This window comes from Nycticebus coucang, chromosome 12 (genome assembly GCF_027406575.1).
Source record: "Nycticebus coucang isolate mNycCou1 chromosome 12, mNycCou1.pri, whole genome shotgun sequence".
Classification (NCBI taxonomy): Eukaryota; Metazoa; Chordata; class Mammalia; order Primates; family Lorisidae; genus Nycticebus; species Nycticebus coucang.
The window spans coordinates 84,550,193-84,571,880 of record NC_069791.1 but is presented as its reverse complement, the minus strand read 5'-3'; the positions used below and the strand labels follow the sequence as shown (position 1 = coordinate 84,571,880).

Below are 21,688 nucleotides of genomic sequence, written 5' to 3'. Positions count from 1 at the left end.
AATACTCTCAATTAATGTGAATGGCTTAAATTATCCTCTAAAGAGGCACAGGCTGGCTGACTAGATACAAAAACTCAGGCCAGATATCTGCTGCATACAAAAATCTCATCTTACCTTAAAAGATAAATATAGACTTGGGGTGAAAGGATGGTCATCTATAATTCAGGCAAATGGAAATCAGAAAAAAGCAGTTGTTGCAATTTGATTCACACATACAATAGGCTTTAAACCAACAAAAGTAAGGAAAGATAATTTCCTTATCACTTCATATTTGTTAAGGGTAACACTTAACATGATGAGATCTCAATTATTAACATTTATGCACCCAACCACAATGCACCTCAATTTATAAGACTAACAGACATGAGCATCTTGATTTTCTCCAGCACCATAATAGTTGGAGATTTTAACACCCCTTTGCCAGTGTTGGATAGATCCTCCAATAAGAAACTAAGCAAAGAAATTTTAGAATTAAACTTAACCATTCAACAATTGGATTTAACAGACATCTATAGAACATTTCATCTTAACAAAACTGAATACACATTCTTCTCATCAGCTCATGGAACATACTCCAAAATTGATCACATCTTAGCTCATAAGTCTAACATCAGCAAATTTTAAAGAATAGAAATTATTCCTTGCATCTTCTCGGACCATCATGGAATAAAAGTTGAACTCAGTAACAACAGGAATCTGCATACTCATACAAAAACATGGAAACTAAATAACCTTATGCTGAATGATATCTGGGTCATAGATGAGATTAAGAAGGAAATTACCAAATTTTTGGAACAAAATGATGTGAAGACACGAATTACCAGAACCTCTGGGATACCACAAAGGTAGTCCTAAGAGGGAAATTCATAGCATTGCAAGACTTCCTGAAGAGAATGGAAATAGAGAATGTTAACAACTTAATGGAACACATCAAGCAACATTACAATCCCCAACCCAGAAGAAAAGAAATAACCAAAATTAGAGCAGAATTAAATGAAATTGAAAATAAAGGGATTATACAACAGGTCAATAAATCAAAATTGGTTGATTTTGAAAAGGTCAGTAAAATAGATAAACCTTTGGCTAACCTAACCAGGAATAAAAGAGTAAAATCTCTAATTTCATCAATCAGAAATGACAAAGACAAAATAACAACATAATCCTCAGAAATTCAAAAAATCTTTAATGAATATTACAAGAAACTCTATTCTCAGAAATATGAAAATCTGAAGGAAGTAGACCCATACTTAAAAGCATGCCACCTTCCTAAACTTAGCCTGAATCAAGTGGAAATGTTGAACAGGCCTATATCAAGTTCTGAAACAGCATCAACTATGCAAAATATCCCCAAGAAGAAAAGCCCGGGACCAGATAGCTTCACATCAGAATTCTACCAAACCTTTAAAGAGGAACTAGTACTTATATTACTTAACCATTTCCAAAATATAGAAAAAGAAGGAATACTACCCAATACATTCTATGAAGCAAATATTACCTTGATTCCCAAACCAGGAAAAGACCCAACAAGAAAAGAAAATTATAGACCAACATCTGTAATGTATATTGATGCAAAATTTAATAAGATCCTAGCAAACAGAATCCAGCAACACATCAAACAAATTATACACCATAACCAAAAGGAGTTTTATCCCAGGTCTCAAGGCTGGTTCAGTACATGTAAATCTATAAATACAATTCATCACATAAACAAAATAAAAAACAAAGACAATATAATTCTCTCAATTGATGCAGAAAAAGCTTCTGATAATATCCAGCATCCTTTCATGAGCAGAACACTTAAGAAAATAGGTATAGATGGGACATTTCTTAAACTGATAGAGGCCATCTATAGCAAACCCATGGCCAATATCGTATTGAATGGAGTTTAAATTGAAATCATTTCTTAGATCAGGAACCAGGCAAGGTTGCCCATTATCTCCACTACTTCTTAACATTGTAATGGAAGCCTTAGCCATCATGATCAAGCAAGAAAGGCAATCAAGGGTATCCATATAGGGTCAGAGGAGATCAAACTTTTACTCTTCACAGATGATACGACTGTATATCTGGAAAACCCCAGGGATTCTACTACAAAACTCTTAGAAGTGTTCAAGGAATACAGCATCTCTGGTTACAAAATCAAAATTCATAAATCGGTAGCCTTTATATATACCAACAATAGTCAAGCTGAAAAAACAGTCACGGACTCTATTCCATTCACAGTAGAGCCAAAGAAGATGAAATATTTGGGAATTTACCTAACAAAGGGTGTGAAAGATCTCTATAAAGAGAACTATGAAACTCTAAGAAAAGAAATAGCTGAAGATGTTAACAAATGGAAAAACATACCATGCTCATGGCTGGGAAGAATCAACATTGTTAAAATGTCCATACTACCCAAAGCAATGTACAATTTTAACGCAATCCCTATTAAAGCACCACTGTCATACTTTAAAGACCTGGAAAAAATAATACTTCGTTTTATATGGAATCAGAAAAAACCTTGAATAGCCAAGACATTACTCAGAAGTAAAAACAAATCAGGAAGAATCATGCTACCAGACCTCAGACTATACTATAAATCGATAGTGATCAAAACAGCATGGTTCTGGCACAAAAATAGAGAGGTAAATGTATGGAACAGAATAGAGAACCAAGAGATGAACCCAGCTACTTACCATCATTTGAACTTCGATAAGCCAATCAAAAACATTCAGTGGGGAAAAGACTCCATATTTAACAAATGGTGCTGGGTGAACTGGCTGGCGACTTGTAGAAGACTGAAACTGGACCCACACCTTTCACCATTAACAAAGATAGACTCTCACTGGATTAAAGATTTAAACTTAAGACATGAAACTATAAAAATACTAGAAGAAAGTGCAGGGAAAACTCTTGAAGAAATTGTCCTGGGAGAATATTTTATGAGAAAGACCCCTCAGGCAATTGAAGCAACACCAAAAATACATTACTGGGATCTGATCAAAAAAGATTCTGCACAGCCAAGAACACAGTATGTAAAGCAAACAGATATCTCTGACAAAGGTTTAATAACCAGAATCCACAGAGAATTCAAACATATTAGCAAGAAAAGAACAAGTGATCCCATCTCAGGGTGGGCAAGGGACTTGAAGAGAAACTTCTCTGAAGAAGACAGTCACACAGCTTACAGACACATGAAAAAATGCTCATCGTCCTTAATCATCAGAAAAATGCAAATCAAAACCACTTTGAGATATCATCTAACTCCAGTAAGATTAGCCCACAACACAAAATCCTAAAACCATAGATGTTGGCATGGATGTGGAGAAAAGGGAACACTTCTGCACTGCTGGTGGGAATACAGACTAATACATTCCTTTTGGAAAGATGTTTGGAGATCACTTAGGGATCGATCTGCCATTTGATCCTTCAATTCCTCTAGTAGATATAGATCCAGAAGACCAAAAATCACTTTATAACAAAGATATTTGCACCAGAATGTTTACTGCAGCCCAATTCATAATTGCTAAGTCATGGAAGAAGCCCAAATGCCTATTGACCCATGAATGGATTAATAAATTGTGGTATATGTACACCATGGAATATTATGCAGCCTTAAAGCAAGATGGAGACTTTACCTCTTTTATATTTACATGGAGGGACCTGGAGCATATTCTCCTGAGTAACATAACTCAAGAATGGAGGAAAAAGTATCCAATGTTCTCAGGACTTCTATGAAACCAACTTATACTTACTCACACTTTCTTACGAAAGATAGAACACAACTATAGCCCAGGATGAAGGAGAGAAATGAAGTGGGAAGGGAAGGGAGGAGGGAGGTTTGATAGAGGGAGGGTAAACAGTGGGACCACACCTATGGAGCATATTGCAAGGGTACAAGTCAAATCTGCCAAGTGTAGAACATAAATGTCTTAACATAACAATCAAGTAAATGAGGCAAAAGCTACGTTGATTGGTTTGATGTAAGCACATCAGATTGTATAAAAAAAATTAACATTGTACCCCACATAAGCATAAATGTATTCATTATCTATGTGTGTATGACTTAATAAAAAAAATTGTGGTATATGTACACCATGGAATATTATACAGCCCTAAAAAATATTGAGGCTTTACCTCTTTTATGTTTACATGGATGGAGCTGGAATATATTCTTCTTAGCAAAGTATCTCAAGAATGGAATAAAAGTATCCAATGTACTCAGCCCTACTATGAAACCAATTTATAAACACCCACACTTCCATATGAAAGCTATAACCCAACTATAGCCCAAGATGAAGGGGAAAGAGGAGGGGTTGGGGAGGGGCGAGGATGGGTGGAGGGAAGGTAATTGGTGGGACCACACCTATGGTGCATTTTACAAGGGTACATGTTAAATCTACTAAGTACAGAATACAAAGGTCTTAACACAATAACTAAGAAAATGTGGTGAAGGCTATGTTAACCAATTTCATGAAAGTATTTCAAATTGTATATAAAACCAGCACATTGTGCCCCATAATTGCATTATTGTACACACCTATGATGTAAATTAAAAAAAAAGAATCTCATTGTTTAGCAGAAAACATAGACATGTAAATACTTCCAGTGCAATGGTTAAAATGCCACAGTGCACATCCCCATGTCCCTGGACTATATTATGTCTATCTTTAAATCCCTGACATGGTGCCTAACACACAGCAGGCTCAGGATAAATTAGTGGACTCTGCCTGGTGCGTTAAGCAGACATATTCCTAGAAGTAACATTTCTACTGGGCTTTAAATAATAAGGAAAGAGGGAGAGAGCTTGCCAGGAAGATGTTGGAGCATGCACAAAGACCCCAGTAAAGGAAAAAGTGTGGTGTTTTAGAGAAAGAGCAAATTGCACAGAATATTTGGAGAATCACATACATCATTAAAAGTAGCTAAGATGGATTAACACCAGGAATATTAATACAAACTTCATGAGTCTAGATTTGATCCTAAGGCAAGAGGGAGCCATGGGAAGTTTTTGAGCTCCACCACTACTAGGAGCCCAGGGGAAGCAAGATCATTAGAGTCTGTACCAGCCTCCAGTCACACAGACGACACTTGAAAAGTCCACTGATTGTATTTTGTGAGCCTAAAATATCTGTATCCCTGGTCTTACGTAGCCACTGTCATGATGATGCTAAATCTTGTATCTCTAAAAATCCATCATGTGGCACAGTGCTCATGCCTGCAATCCCAGCACTTTAGGAGGCAAAAGTGGTAGGATCATTGGAGGTCAATAGTTCTAGACTTGCCTGGGCAACATAGCAAGACCCTATCTCTAAAGAAGAAATAAATGAAGGAAAAAAATTAGCCAGGTATAGTGGTGCGCACTTGTAGTCCAAGCTACTTGGGAGGCTGAAGCAGGAGGATCACTTGAGCCCAGCAGCTTGAGGCTGCTGTGAGCTATAATGACATCAATGCACTCTAGCCCAGGAGACTGTGATATCCATCACATGAAACTGTCATCAAGATTAGTGATCACCAAGTGAAGTCATCACTCAGCCAACTCTACCCCAGATGGACAGGAAATAGATCTGCTATCAAATCAGATAAAACTATGGTATCCATCATTGGGAGACATGTTTGTGCTCTGTGTGCGGGGGACAGAGGTGTCTATATGCATGTGGCTATGTGTTTGGGTCTGCCTGTGAGTACAAGGCTGGTTTAGATGTCTGAGGGCACACGCATGTGCATTTGCACGTGTGAGCACTTACCTCACACTTGAGGACCAGTGTTTACTATGTGCACGTTTGCATGTGGACCTGTGTACATGTGTAAACATGTCTGTGCCTGTGTGGTGTGCCCGTATGCAGGTCTGTATTCATGTACGAGTTGCCACATGTGGGTATATATGCTCAGCCTAGCACGTTTTGTTTGTGAGGTGCCCAGAGTTGGCCCCGTCCCTTCGGCTCCCCACTGCTCATTAACACAGTCTGCATTGGTTATGCCTGTGGCAACGGGCCTCTGTAGAGAGTGTTAAATATCGCAACTGTTTATTGCTTAATATTTTTCATGCTAATAGCAGGCTAATTCACAGGGATTCAGGGCAGTGTATAAAACACCTTCCACTGACTGCTCATTTCGTGCCAAGGAAGGACTTGGCAGCCAGCAGACTCTGCCCAGGGCCTCTTTGGCTCCAAACGCGATGCCACACTGCCTCCCATTTGAGCTTTCCTGAATATATTTGTAGCTAAGCTGAGAGCACAGCAAACGGGGGGCATTTCCATTTCTCTGCTGAGTGAGTGGTGGGAGAAGGGATACGAGAGCTATACCCTGTGGGGTCTGTGCAGTCAGCCCTGGAGAAACAAATTTTAGAAGAAGGAAAAAAGAGGTGATCCTGCAAGAGTAGCAGGAGATGACTAAGATCAAATCACGTTTGCATTTTGATTGGCCACAATCCACTGCCCTGACTGTGGCAAAAGGCTATTTGACCATCAGCCCTAAAAAGCCATACACCTTTCACACACAGGAGGACTCTGACAGCCACCACTTACTATTTGCTGGCAGAACAGCAAGCTTTACACAAGAATTTTCTGATTTCATTCTCAACAATAACCCTTCTAGGCAGATAGTCAGGTCTCCATGTTAGTGATAAGGAAATCGAAGTTGAGAGAGTTTTAATGACCCTGACAATCAGCTAGCAACTGACAACACTGGGAGCCAAGCCCTGGGTCTTCCCACTCCATACTCTAAACACACTGCTTATATTCTACACTGAAGAGGCTGCATGTCTGAGTCCAAACTGATCCCATAGGTATGTTCTGTTTGTCTCACAGAGCTTTTTTTTTTAAATATCAGTAGTTGTTGGCATTTAAAAACTGGAAGATTACTGATAAACAAGATTTCCAAACTTTTCTTAAAAATTAGACTGTCTGAGTACACTGCATTCCCACTCCTGCTTTATAAACATTGACCAAAGCTGAGTTGAGTCTGCCTCTTTTAGACAGCATCTGTGTTCCTCAGTTTGCCACACTCTTCACCATTCCCTATTATCCTACACCAAAGCCTTTTTACTTATGTCATTGACCCATCACCTACCACAATGTTTTAGACCATTTTTGCAAAAAATAAAAAACTCTCTTTCTTTTTCAGGTAAAGGGTGAGTCACAGAAATTATTTATTCAAATGGTTGGGCATGTGCTTACAGGCTGTTACATAATCAGGCTGATATTGCTGATAAGACAGTACAAATCAGAAAGGCAGAGCAGGGGTGAGTAACTTTTAGTACTGTGGAAAGGGGCAATTGATGGGGGAAAATATGGGTTACAATTTTTCCTGCACTCAGAATGAAAAGCATATTACTAAGTCCCATGTGCATATCTAGATAATCTAAGGACTTAAATTACCTAGTCTCTAAACTAACGTTAGGATGACTAACAGCTGGGCATATTTGAAAACTAGTGACATGGAGATTCTTTACAACCTTTCAGTATGAAATTCTACATTGAGCCTTTTGGGGATTTTAGCAGGTCCTGTGTGGTCTAAGGCTGGTGGAGTTACTCAGAAAACCTCAGCCAAGAGCATGGCTCTTCTCAGTCAAGACTAGAAAGTCATTCCATGGCAGGACAGTGCATTTCCTAAGCTTCACTGGATGAGCATCTCAAGAGAGAAGAAGGGCTCTGGTGGCCACAGCCTTGAAGAAGGAGTCCCCACCCAGATCAGCAATTGTTACCATGTGGAAGCCAGAATTTTTCCATTCTTCTCAAAAGAAACTAGAAATCTGCATTTTATATGAAATCTTCAAATTATTAAATGCTAATAAGTAAAGCATTTCTGGAGGAGTCACTTTGTAAATAATGAAAGCTACCTGGCTATTATGTGCTGGGCATGAGCTAAGGGCATAGTGCATGATAATGTAAAAGGAGCTGCCATTAAACTGTCCTTACCATTTTCCAGGCATTGCAAGGTGCTTTCTACATACAACCCACTCATTAATCCTCCTAAAAACCTCGTGTGCTAAGTGCTATTATTGCCACCTCCATTTGACAGAGAAGGAAACTGAGGCAGGAGTAGTGAAATAACATAGCTGATAAGTGGCAGAGCTGGGATTTGAAACCCAGAAGCTCTGGTTCCTAGCTCTGGCTCTCAGTCACTCCACAGCACTATCTCAGTGGGTTTTCACAACAACTCTTAGAGGTATAGGTGTTCATAGAAGAAGAAATTGGGACCAGAGAAGAACGGCCACTTACCCAAGGTCAAAGGGGGCCATCTGATTCCAATGCTGGGGTCTTTCTGGACAAGCCTCCAAGTCCTTGCACTAGGCAAAGGGGAAGCAGGGTGGGTTATTAGAGAGGAGTGCAGGAAACATTTTCTAAGAACCCAAATGTCATTTTTTTTTTTTCTGATAAGGGAAAGGCTACTCTAGCTGTCAGACCATAAGCTGCAACCTTTATGTTTACAAAGCAAAAAGGGCAATTAAGTGAGACAAAATAAATCTTCTCGGGCTTCCGTCAGTGGACCTTGCAGGTCTTCGGTCTGAGGGCTGATTGACAGGACACATTATATTCTGGAGTGGACTCAGCCTCTGACATTTCTTTGATGCTGCACTGAAGCATGAGGGCTGGTTTCTTAAAGTGCCCCTGCCCCTTTTGCAAGCTACAGGCATCCCCAAGGCAGAGGGGTAGAGGGCAGGACATGTGCAATGCTTGGCTGAGACAGGAAGGTGATGGCCACAATCACGGTGGAGATGACAATCCTGATCTCAGTGATGCCTTGATAATTGGCACCCACTGAGGCTCACGGTGCCCAGCACTGTGCTAAACGGCATTAACTACATCATTCTCAGTAAGATGCAGCCCTCTGTGGTTGTCAACTGTCAGGTTCAGGGGCATGCGATGAATTCCCCAGTGTCATACAGAATAGTTTTATTGGAGATTGAGAGACCAAGATCCAGATGGAGAGAACAAGATGGTCTCTGTGAATGTGTGTAGACATTTCCTAGAAATAGAATCATATAATATGTGGTGTTTTATGTCTGTTTTCTTTCACTTAGCATAATTTTTTATGGTTCCTCCATGTTGTAACATGTATAAGTACTCCATTTCCTTTTAAATTCTATTGTATAGATACATTAAATTTTGAATGCAATTATACTGATTACTTCATGGGCGTTTAGATTGTTCCATTTTTTAGCTATTATGAATAATGCTGCTATGAACATTTGTATATAAGTTTCTGTGTGAACATATGTTTTCAAGTCCCCTGGGTATATACCTAGTAGTGGAATTTATGAATCATATCTATATTTAACTTTTGGAGGAACTGCCAAATTGTTTTTCAAAGTGGATGCCCAATTTCGTATTCCCACCAGCACAGAACGAGAGTTTCAGTTTCTCCACACCCCTGCCAATACTTGTCTACCGTTTTTATTATAGCCAACATGTTAGTGTTTAATTTTAAATTAAGTTAATTAAAATTAAATAAGGTTTAAAGTTCAGTTCCTTAAATGGACTGGCCACATTTCAAGTGCTCAATAGCTTACATGTAACTAAGTGTCTACCATATTGGAAAGCACAGAACATTCCCTTCCAACCACACTAAACCACACTAAACTATCCCCAGAGGTTCGCGTTCTCTCCCACCTCCAAGCCTTTGTGTGTGTTATTTCCGTTGCCTGGGATGCCCTTAAACACTGCAGGTGCTTTGAAAATTCCTACTGTCTTTCAAATATCAGCTCAAGAATGAGTCAAACTCAATATCCAGGTTATATCAGGGACCCTTCCTTGATGGTCCTACAATTGACACCATTGTCTTGTCATGCACTAGAGTCTACTGCAATTATTGGCTTCATGGCCACCACTCCTTATGTTTCTTGAGTAAAGGAATCTTTTTTCAGTCTTTTATACCGGTACATAGCCCAGTACCAATATTTGATGAATGAATGAATAGAATAAGTAACACCTGAATGTGTGTCTCAACATCCCCATTTGCTAACCTAGGAAATGAGACTGGGTAATAACAGCTCTAACATTCTATGACTCCATCAACTTGCATTCGGTTCTGAGAGTCATTGGCAGGGATTCAAACCGTTTTATTAGTCCTTGTAAGTCAAGTGAGAGAGAGATGGGATAAAATAGGGAAAATATCCACATTTATCTCTTTCAAACAGGACACTTAGCAAAAGTGAGATTTACTGTCTTCTGTGACTTGAATGTCCAAGGCTTAGGGATTGGTTTCAGGCAGAACCAAACACAAGGATTCAAATGATGGTGAGGACCTGTCTCTCCACTCACTCTGTGTGCTATTTATCTTATTTTTTATTTTTTTTATTAAATAATAACTTTGTACATTGATACATTTATGTGGTTCAGTGTACTGCTTTGAAAGACAATGTGAAATGCTTATATTGGACTAACACATCCATCACAATTATACTCATTTCTTAATAGTTTTGAAATGTACCATTGCATCATGCACATTGGGTGAGGTCCCCCCAAATATCCTCCCTCCTCCCATATCCCCCCTTGTCTCCCCTCTCTCTCTTCTTCCCTTCTACTTTCTGGACTATAGTTATGTTTTGCCATTCATATGAATGTGTAGGTGATTATATATTGATTTCATAGTAGTGTTGAGTACATTGGATACTCTTTATTCCATTCTTGAGATACTTTACTAAGAAGAATATGTTCCAGCTCCATCCAGGTAAACATAAAAGATGTGAAGTCTCCATTTTTTTATGGTTGCATAGTATTCTATGGGGTACATATACCACAATTTGTTAATCCATTCATGGGTCGATGGGCATGTGGGCTGTTTCCACGTATTGGCTATTATGTATTGGGCTGCAATAAACATTCTGGTGCAAATGTCTTTGTTGTAAAATAATTTTTGATCATCGGGGTATATACCTAGTAGAGGAATTGCAGCTAGGTCTACTTTTAGTTCCTTGAGTGTTCTCCAAACTTCTTTCCAAAAAGGTTGCATTAGCTCACATTCCCACCAGCAATGTAGAAGTGTTCCCTTCTCTTTGCATCCATGCCAACATCTGTAGTTTTGGGATTTTGTGGTGTGGACTAATCTTACTGGAGTTAGATAATATATCAAAGTGGTTTTAATTTGCATTTCTCTGGTGACTGAGGATGATCAGCATTTTTTTCATGTATTTGTAGGCCATGCATCTGTCTTCATCAGAGACGTTTCTGTTCAAGTCTCTTGCCTACATAGAACTGGGGTTATTTGTTCTTTTCTTATTGATCAGTTTGAGTTCTCTGTAGATTCTAGTTATCAGACCTTTGTGGGAAGCATAACCTGCAAAAATCTGCTCCCATTCTGAAGGTTGTCTGTTTGCTTTACTTGCTGTGCTTTTGGCTGTGCAAAAGCTTTTTAGTTTGATCAGATCCCAGTAATGTATTTTTGGTGTTACTTCAATTGCCCAGGGGGTCCTCCTCATAAAATATTCTCCCAGGCCAATTTCTTCAAGTGTTTTCCCTGCATTCTCTTCTAGTATTTGTATAGTTTCATATCTTAAGTTCAAATCTTTTATCCAGTGAGAATCAATTTTTGTTAATGGTGAAAGGTGTGGGTCCAGTTTCAGTCTTTTACAGGTCTCCAGCCAGTTCACCCAGCACCATTTGTTAAATAGGGAGTCTTTCCCCCACTGAATATTTTTGATGGGCTTGTCAAAGATCAAATGATGATAAGTAGCTGGGTTCATCTCTTGGTTCTCTATTCTGTTCCATACATCTACCTCTCTGTTTTTGTGTAGAACCATGCTGTTTTGATCATTGTAGATTTATAGTATAGCCTGAAGTCTGATAACGTGATACCTCCTGATTTGTTCTTATTTCTGAGTAATGTATTTGCTATTCAAGGTTTTTTCTGATTCCATATAAAACAAAGTACTATTTTTCTAAGTTCTTTAAAGTATGACAATGGTGCTTTAATAGAGATTGCATTAAATCTGTAGATTGCTTTGGGTAGTATTTTAACAATGTTGATTCTTCCCAGCGATAAGCATGGTGTGTTTTTCCATTTGTTAACATCTTCAGCTATTTCTTTTCTTAGAGTTTCATAGTTCTCTTTATGGAGATCTTTCATGTCCTTTGTTAGGTAAATTCCCAGATATTTCTTCTTCTTTGGCACTACTATAAAAGGAATAGAGTCCTTGACTATATTTTCAGCTTGACTATTATTGGCATATATAAAAGCTACTGATTTGTAAGTATTGATTTTGTATCCTGAGATGCTGCTGTATTCTTTGTTCGCTTCTAAGAGTTTTGAAGCTGAGTCTCTGGGATTTTCCAGGTATAGAATCAGATCATCAGTGAAGAGTGAGAGTTTGATCTCCTCTGACCCTATTTCGATACCCTTGATTGCCTTCTCTTGCCTGATTGCAATGGCTAAGATTTCCATTACTATATTGAATAGCATTGGAGACAGTGGGCATCCTTGCCTCATTCCCAATCTGAGTAGAAATGTTTTCAATTTTACACCATTCAATATGCTATTGGCTATGGGTTTGCTGTAGATGGCCTCTATCAATTTAACAAATGTCCCTTCTATGTCTACTTTCTTAAGTGTTCTGATCATGAAAGGATGCTGGATATTATCAAAGGCTTTTCCTGCATCAATTGAGAGAATCATATGGTCTTTGTTTTTTATTTTATTGATGTGATGTATTATATTTGTAGATTTGTGTATGTTAGACCAACCCTGTAACCCTGGAATAAAACCAACTTGATTTATCATGGTGTATAATTTTTTTGATGTGTTATTTACTTCTGTTTGCTAAGATCTTATTGAATATTTTTGCACCAATATTCATTAATGATATTGGTCTATAATTTTCTTTCTTTGTTGAATCCTTTCCTGGTTTGGGGATCAGGGTGATATTTGCTTCATAGAATGTGTTGGGAAATATTCCTTCTTTTTCTATGCTTTAGAAAATGTATCATATAGGTACTAGTTCCTCTTGAAAGGTTTGAAAGAATTCAGATGTGAAGCCATCTGGTCCTGGACTTTTCTTTTTTGGGAGATTTCATATTGTTGGTGCTATTTCAGTGATTGATATAGGTCTATTCAAGATTTCTAATCCTTTCTGGTTGAGTCTAGGAAGGTGGTGAGCTTCTAAGTATTGATCCATTTCCTTCAGATTTTCATATTTCTGGGAATAAAGATTTTTGTAGTAATCATTGAGGATTTTTTTAATTTCAGAGGTGTCTGTTGTTATTTCTCCTTTATTGTTTCTGATAAATAATATTAGAGATTTTACTTTTCTGTTTCTGGTTAGGTTGGCCAAAGGTTTATAAATGTTATTAATCTTTTCAAAAAACCAACTTTTTGTTTTGTTGATCTTCTGAATGATTCTTTTGTTTTCAATTTCATTTAATTCTGCCCTAATTTTGGTTATTTATTTTCTTCTGCTGGGTTTTGGGTTGGAATGTTCTTCCTTTTCCAGTTGCTTGAGATAATCCATTAAGTTGTTGGCTTCCTCTCTTTCTTTTTTCTTGATGAAGGCTTCCAATGCTATAAATTTCCCTTTTAGGACTGCCTTTGCAGTATCCCACAGGTTTTGATAATTTGTGTCTTCTGAATCATTTTGTTCCAAAAATTTGGTGATTTCCTTCTTAATCTCATCTTTGACCCAGATAATTCAGCCTAAGATTATTTAGTTTCCATGACTTTGTTTGAGTATGAAGATTCCTGTCACTGTTGAGTTTGACCTTTATTCCATGATGATCCAAGAAGATACAAGGAATAATTTCTATTCTTTTAAATGTGCTGAGTTTAGACTTGTGTCCTAGCATATGATCTATTTTGGAGGATGACCCGTGGCTGATGAGAAGAATGTATATTCAGTTTTATTAGGATGAAATGTTCTGTAGAGGCCTGTAAACTCCATTTGTTCTAGGGTCAGGTTTAAGTCTAATATGACTTTGTTTAGTTTCTTCTTGGAGGATCTCTCCAAAACTGTCAAAGGGGTGTTAAAATCTCCAACTATTACAGTGCAGGAAGATATCAAGTTGTTCATATCCATTAGGGTCTGCTTTATGAATTGAGGAGCATTCTGGTATGGTGCATAAATATTAATTATCAAAATCTCTCCATGTTGTGTGTTTCCCTTGACAAATATGTAGTGACCATACTTATCTTTATCTTTGTTGGTTTAAAGCCAATTGTATCTGCTACTAAAATTGCAACCCCTGCTTTTTTCTGATTTCCATTTGCCTGTATTATACAAGTTCATCCCTTCACCCTGAGTCTATTTTTATCCTTTAAGGTAAGGTGAAATTCTTGTATACAGCAGATATCCAGTCTGAGTTTATGTATCCCATCAGCCATCCTATGTCTCTTTAGAGGACAATTTAAACCATTCACGTTAATTGAGAGAATTCATAAGCCTGGTTGTGTTTTGGGTGTCATGATTTTTGAATGTCCAGTGGACATTTTTAATCCTTTCACCACTGTGGAAGTTGGGTTTTGCTCAAAACTTTCTGGGTGAGTTTACTTTGGAGGTAGAGCATTGTGCTGATTGTTGTGGAGGATGGGTCTGAGAATATCCAGGAGAGCTGATTTACTTATGGCAAATTTCTTCAACATGTCTATGTCATTAAAGTATTTTATTTCTCCATCACAAATGAAACTCAGTTCAGCTGAATACAGGATCCTGGGCTGGAAATTGTTTTGTTTTAGAGATTGAAGGTTGATGACCATCCTCTTCTGGCTTGAAACATTTTGGCTGAGATTCTGATATTTCTCCCTTTGTAGGTGATGTTTTTCTTACATCTAGCTCCTTGCAGAATTTTCTCCTTCATCTTAACTTTGGCAAAGTTAACCACAATGTGCCTAGGAGATGCTTTATTTGGATTGAGTATTGCTGGGGTTCTCAAACTGTCTGCTATCTGAAGTTCTGTATCTCTTGCAATGCTTGGGAAATTTTCCTTAAAAATCTCTTGAAATAGAGCATCTGTATCTTTAAGATCATTCTCTTCTCCTTCAGGAATTCCTGTGAGAAGAATGTTTGATCTTTTGGAGTGATCCCACAACTCTCTCAGGGAATGATCAGTTTTTACTCTCCATTTTTCTGCATCTTTGAGTGTTTGGGAACGTTCGAAAGCTTTGTCTTCAACCAAAAATTACATCATAACAAAGATACTTGTACCAGAATGTTTATTGCAGCCCAATTCATAATTGCTAAGTCATGGAAAAAGCCCAAGTGCCCATCAATCCACAAATGGATTAATAAATTGTGGTATAGTATAAAAAAAATAAAATAAATTGTGGTATATGTACACCATGGAATATTATGCAGCCTTAAAGAAGGAGACTTTACCTCTTTCATGTTTACATGGATGGAGCTGGAACATATTCTTCTTACTAAAGTATCTCAAGAATGGAAGAAAAAGTATCCGATGTACTCAGCCCTACTATGAAACTAATTTATGACTTTCACATGAAAGCTATAACCTAGTTATAACCCAAAAATAGGGGGAAGGGGGAAAGGGAGGAGAGGAAGAGGGGGTTGGGCGGAGGGGGGTGATTGGTGGGATTACACCTGCGGTGCATCTTACAAGGGTATATGTGAAACTTAGTAAATGTAGAATGTAAATGTCTTAACACAATAACTAAGAAAATGCCAGGAAGGCCATGTTAACCAGTGTGATGAAAATGTGTCAAACGGTCTATAGAGCCAGTGTATGGTGCCCCATGATCACATTAATGTACACAGCTATGATTTAATAAAAAAAAAAAAAATACAAACCCAAAAGCTTTGTCTTCAGTTTCAGAGATCCTTTCTTCCGCCTGGTCAACAATATTACTGAGGGATTCTACTGTATTTCAGAGCTCCTCAACTTTTTCATTTCCTTGAGCTCTGTGATCTCTTTTCTCATTGTGTTCATATCTTTGGTGAGTTGGTCTTTGAATTCATTAATTTCTTGAGACAACTTTAGAACTACCCTTTGGAATTCAATTTCCATCTTTTTTTTCATTCTATTTATCTTATTTGCCATTCATATTCTGAATTCAATTCCTGACATTGCTGCCATTTGTCTATGCATGGCATCTTCAGTTGTATCTCCTTCATCATTTCTTGGGGGGGTTGATCTACTCTGGTTATTTATGTTGCCAGAGTTCTTCTGTTGGGTCCACACCATGTTTATTTTCCACCATTTTGTTATTAGAACTGATAGGGTGAGATTGAATTGGGGATCCCAGGTAGAAGAGATATCTAGCCCCTTACCAGAGCGCTAGGCTTTGTAATTGTGGTTTATTTCCTACAACCTTACAAAGACCCCTTTCAGAGTTTTGGCTGGAGACTCTGAGGACCTACTTGGTGAGATAGTGCAAGCTAGCTCTGTTCTAATATCAGCCAACCTCTACCCTATTCTAAGAAGCTACAGTACAAGGTTTAAATCTCTACTGTGAAGAGATACAAACAGCTGAAGCACCGAGCCCCCACCCTTCAGTTCTTTTCCACTATAGAACTTCGCAGGTCAACCTGAGAATGTCCCCAAGTGGACAGCCTCAGACACGAGTTCCAATTAAATTGTCTCAGGCAGTACAGACCCTACTCAACAGAGAGGGATTCAAGGGTCTCCAACAGCACAATTGGAGCCAGGGATCCACACCCCTGCCCACCAGACTCAGTCCACACTGTTGTAAGCTTCTCTGCTCACAGGCCCAGTTGGAGCCAGGAGCCACCCACCACCCACCAGTCTCAGTCCACACCCAGCTAGCCTCTGCTTGCCAGACCAGTTGGAGTCAGGAGACCACACCCCACCTGCTAGTCTCAGTCCACTGCCTGGCAAGCCTCTGTTTGCAGGCTCTATTGGAGTCAGGGGACCATTCCCCACCCCCAGTTCTCAATCCTCACCTGGTAAGCCTCTGCTTACCAGCCTGCTGGAGCCAGGAAACCACGCCCTTGCCCTCAGATCTCAGTCCATGCCTAGCAAGCCTCTGCTCACAGGCCCAGCAGGGGCTGGGAACCAGCCCTGTCTGCCAAACTCTGTTCACACATGGCAACCACTCTCCTGTTGTGGGTACCATCAGACCTAGGGTTTCTGCACCCTGTCCCACCAGACACAGCCTGAACCGAGGGTCAACACCACCAGTGGCCAGGCATAGTCATAACCAAGGGACTGCTCATCCTCCTGCTGAGCGTCCCTTTCTTCCCACACCCTCTTCTTTCCTGTTAGTCACAGATTCCATCCTGATGGTTGGAAGTCCACACTATGCTCATATCTCTCCAGAAAGACCAAACACTTTGGGCTCTATAGGGGCAGAACTTCAGACCGCCATTTGTGGGGGGAAGGGTGGACTGGGACTTTGGACTTGTGGGGGGAAATATCTGTTCAATTTTATGCCTGGCAGAATGCTGTCTATGTTCACAAGTGGGACCTCCCTAGAGAAAGAAACCTGATATTTAGTGGCTCTCTCCAGAGAGGTATAATGAGAGGTCTTTTATCCCCTGCTCACTCGCAGATAGCCTATGGTGAGCTTCCTGCTTGAGGGAGGGGTCTCCCGTCCTCTAGTTGATAGGGTTTGTACCTGTAATTTGTTTCCTTGAATGTCCTTCCTTGGAGTTACAGCTTGCCGAATTTCTTTCTTGACTTAGCTCCTCACCTTTGGCTTCATAGAGTCCAATTCCATCCAATTTTTCTTCCTCTTGTCAGAAGCTTCTGCCAAGGGTTGCTACCAGTCAGCCATCGTCCCAGAATTCTGGGTGCTATTTAGATCCATCATCAGGTTCTCTCCTGTTGAGACAAGATGATAGCCCAAGTTGCAACTTCACATCCCACTTTGTTTAAGTCCAGTGGTCCCACGTGAGTCTACTTCCATAACAGTTGGTTCTTCTTGACCCTTATTGACCCTTCTTGGCCTAACTGGGCTCTAGTACCCATCCCTGAACCAATCACTGAGTCCAGAGATAGACAGTGGGACTGGCATAGGCCTGACTCATGTGAATTACCCTAAGACTTAGAGTGTGGAGCCAACATGTCATATGGGGCAAAAGAATGAGGTATGGCTCCTGAAACAAAAACCAGGGTCTAATGGCAGAGGAAGAGGATGCTGTGTAGACCTCCAAGTCTCCACGCCCTCTGCCTGGACCCTGAACTCTACCTGACCAGGACATGAATAATAGAAATCTTATCTCCACCAGCAGTTCTGGAATCAACCTTGCTGGTTCAAATCCATCCCCTAAAAGGAGAAAATCTCCTATATGCTCATGAGCTTCCATAATCTTAAGCTTTTCTGATGGACTCCTCCCCCCTATCCCACATATCTCTGGGATCAAGCCAGGAGTTTGCAATCTCAATTCTCTGCTCCCCTACTCTACAGTGGCTCAATCTTGTTTCCCATGTCTAACAGTGATGCCATCAGCTGACTTTGATAACACTTCATGGATTTACCCTAATGCCCAGCCTAGCTGACTTTTGGACCATTGGTGATTGAGTGATGGTCACTTCCCTGTAAACTAGTCAAAAAAGACTCATTTGTCCCAAATAAGCCCAGATGATGCCTATTACCTTTTCTCTTGACCAGCTGAGCTGCCAGGCTATAAGAATACACAGCAGTACATTACAAAGAGGCATCCTCCTGTTATTTATTCACTCACTCATTCAACAAATATACCTGATGCCTCCTACATGCCAAGGGCTGTGCTAAGGTCTTAGAATACAAGATTGAACAAGACTGACAATACCTGCTCCCCAGGAAGTCTTCAAGCCTAAGAGGGAGGTTGGCATTTACTAAATAATCACAAATGATTATTTGATTTCAACTGTACCAGTACTAGAAAAGCTTGCTATGGGAGTATATAATGTACTCTGGAAGATTATCTTGAGGAACTTATTTTTAAGCTGGACCCAGAAGATCAGGTAAACCTTGTCCAGGTAAAGAAATGCAAGAGGAGTAAGGCCAAGGAATCAGCACAGGCAAAGGCCCCGAGGCTTGAAAGAGGTTCGCAGAGGCTTGAAAGTTGTCCAGTGCACCGGGAGGAGAGGGCCAGGCTGGGAGATATGTTTAAGTCAGTGTATTCCAGGTGTAAAGTTTTAAAAATTCTACATCTCATTTTCTTAGAAATAGAAAATCTCTGTAAAGACGTCAATACTGATTCTTTTTTTTATGTGTGTGTGCCCTTTCTTATTTATTCTCAACTAATTCAAACTTCAAATAGCCATTTCCTATACTGCCTCAGGGCACCTAACTAGGTGCCTCTCTGAAACTCTGCCAATTACAGTAGTCCACTTAGTAATTCCTCTACCTACCGACAAGGTTTCCCTGAGAAGCAAGCCTGGGGTACCTTGGGGGACCGAATGTGAAGTTGGGCTATTAGAGCACACTCTCCCAGACACTGCTGGGGCACATGAGACTGCTGCTATCTGGGAGCAGTTAATCTGCAATATCCAAATGGCTATCTCATTCAAAGAGGGGGAGGTCTGTTTGGAAAAAAAAAAAAAAAAAACAAGAAAAACTCCCTGCCAGTCAAACCTTCTCCAAGTGTGATGTCACAGTGGGCTCTGTTGAGGCTATTTGAGCACTGTCCACAGCACATCAAATCTCACTCCGCCCAGCTGCCTTGGCAACCTCCATTATTTATGATGGAGAGTGAAATTGATTGTGGTTGAAAGATCCACACTAAAACCAAATGAACTCCTCAATTATTGCTGCACAAATAAATCTCTGTTTCTGGATTTCCCCTGGGGAGAAGGCATCTAACCCCAGGTTCAAGGTAATAGATATTTCTAGATGGAAAGTACAGGTGACTCCAGTGTAATGATTGTCAAGTTATAAGATTCCTGGGGTTAAATTATTCTCACTCTCCCTCTCAGTTCCCCCTCCTTTAACAATTCTGAAGGAAGAGTGCTCCAACAATCCTCCTGATGTGTGCCTACACAGACTTCCCCCGTTGCTGAGTACATGACATATTTTCATACTGTGGGGCTCTGGTCATTTGCAATCCTTTTTCACAGGAAATATGCAGTGAGTGTTAATGGGGTTATAGAAAGATTAATAGAGCTTTCAGGGTGTTCAGGCTTGGCTGTTATTTCTTCTGCAGAAAGGCTTCAGCTCGGGGAAATTTAATGATGAGACTTAACCCATTAAGACAACAAACAGACAACCTCCACCCATCTTGGGCTTAATCTTATTTTCCTTCCTGATCATACAAAGCCCTCCTGACTAGGAAAGAGAGACAGAGAACTAAAGACTTACTGTATGCCAGGCACTGGGCTGGGTATATTTAAACGCTATCTAAACCCATGATCACAGGCCATATTGAGCCCTCAGATATATTCTGGTTGATTTTGGAAAGTAAGGATTTGTAAATTTCACACACAAAACCTGGCTTTCCTTGTAATGATACTTATATCTTCACATGGACTCACTGGGCAGGTGCTTGGGAGTGCTGTCCCCTGTACGTAGCAAAGGGCAAGTACCCACTAATATGCTTTAGTCACTCCAAGGCTCAATTCATTAACTGTCTGAGCCTGTAAGTATTTGAATATGTGTGCCCCTGCTGGACAATTCCCATGTAGCTGAGGTTGCCACTGCTACTTCCCCTTAATAGCTATGACCACATCCATCCTAGCACAAGGTAGAGAAGGGTGAGATGAGTCTGTCTTCAAGTATACAGACCTCACAACTGGCAAGCAGAACAATGTCTCAAGCCTCACTAAAAACAAAAAGTGAATTAACAAAAAGTATCTTTATTTTTTATTTCTATTGCGATGTTTTATAACCTCTCCTACTTTTAGCATCTTCTGTCTCCCTAATGGTCCACATCTTACGAACTGGTTTGGAATTTCTGGGATACAGGAATCAGAAACAGAAAGTAAAATGGCTATGTTCACAAGACTTTGGACACATGCTTGCCTGCTGTACAGCCCAGGGGACCAATCAAGTTATCTGGAGAAACAGAAGGATGGTGGAACTTGGTATCGCAACCTTCACCCACCCATTTGGAGGTACATCCTTACCACCCACACCAAGACATCTTACCACCTTCTTGCTGAATCATGGCATTTTGTGCTATGCAGTATCTTCTATCCATGCAGGAAAAGGTAAAATTTCCATCTGTCTGCAGGAGATCTTAATGTCTCTCCCTGGTGTTTATCATCAATAGATTCACCTACTAAGCACATTACACAAGGCCATGTAGTGTTCTTGTTGCCTTTATGTCACACCAGTCATCAACTTCAAGATCATGATGAAGTCAGATCAATTCCACTCTACCATGACATCATGTATAGAATTCATATACAAAATGTAACCTGACTCAAGAGGAGTAAACAATGCTGAAATTATTTGCCATTCATCCAGCTACCTTTTATAGAATATGTCCCAATAAGTTTGTTCTTCCATAAGCCTTTCTGGATCATGTGCTCTCAAGAAAGAAAGAAGAAATGGACCAAGACGGCCAAATAGAATCCTCCAGTTGGTCCCTGCAGGGGCATCAACATCAGCTTCTATCCAAGAAAGAGAGTACCTCTGCAAGAACCAAAAGTCAGGCAAATGATCACTGTACCTGATTATAACATAATGACAGGGAAGGAGGCATTGAAGATGGTAGAAAGGACAGTTTTGCACTGTCAACACCACCTCTACCCTAACCCCAGACAGCACAGCCCAAAGAGAGAAACTGGTGTGCTTGAGGGAGGGAGACTGAAGCAAGTGTGGGACTTTGCATTGAAGATCAATGCTGCCCTGTTACAGGGAACATGAACAGGGTAAA

The 21,688-nt window shown here is 39.9% G+C and overlaps 1 long non-coding RNA gene across 1 annotated transcript in view; it reads right to left on the bottom strand.

Moving 5' to 3' along the window:
- The window catches only part of LOC128562441 (uncharacterized), a 68,703-nt gene extending 60,434 nt beyond the window's left edge, over window positions 1-8,269 (bottom strand). Inside the window, exon 1 of the long non-coding RNA XR_008373423.1 lies at window positions 8,205-8,269. This is a non-coding gene — a long non-coding RNA (uncharacterized LOC128562441). The remainder of the gene's footprint in view (window positions 1-8,204) is intronic.
- Window positions 8,270-21,688: the final 13,419 nt, after the last annotated feature.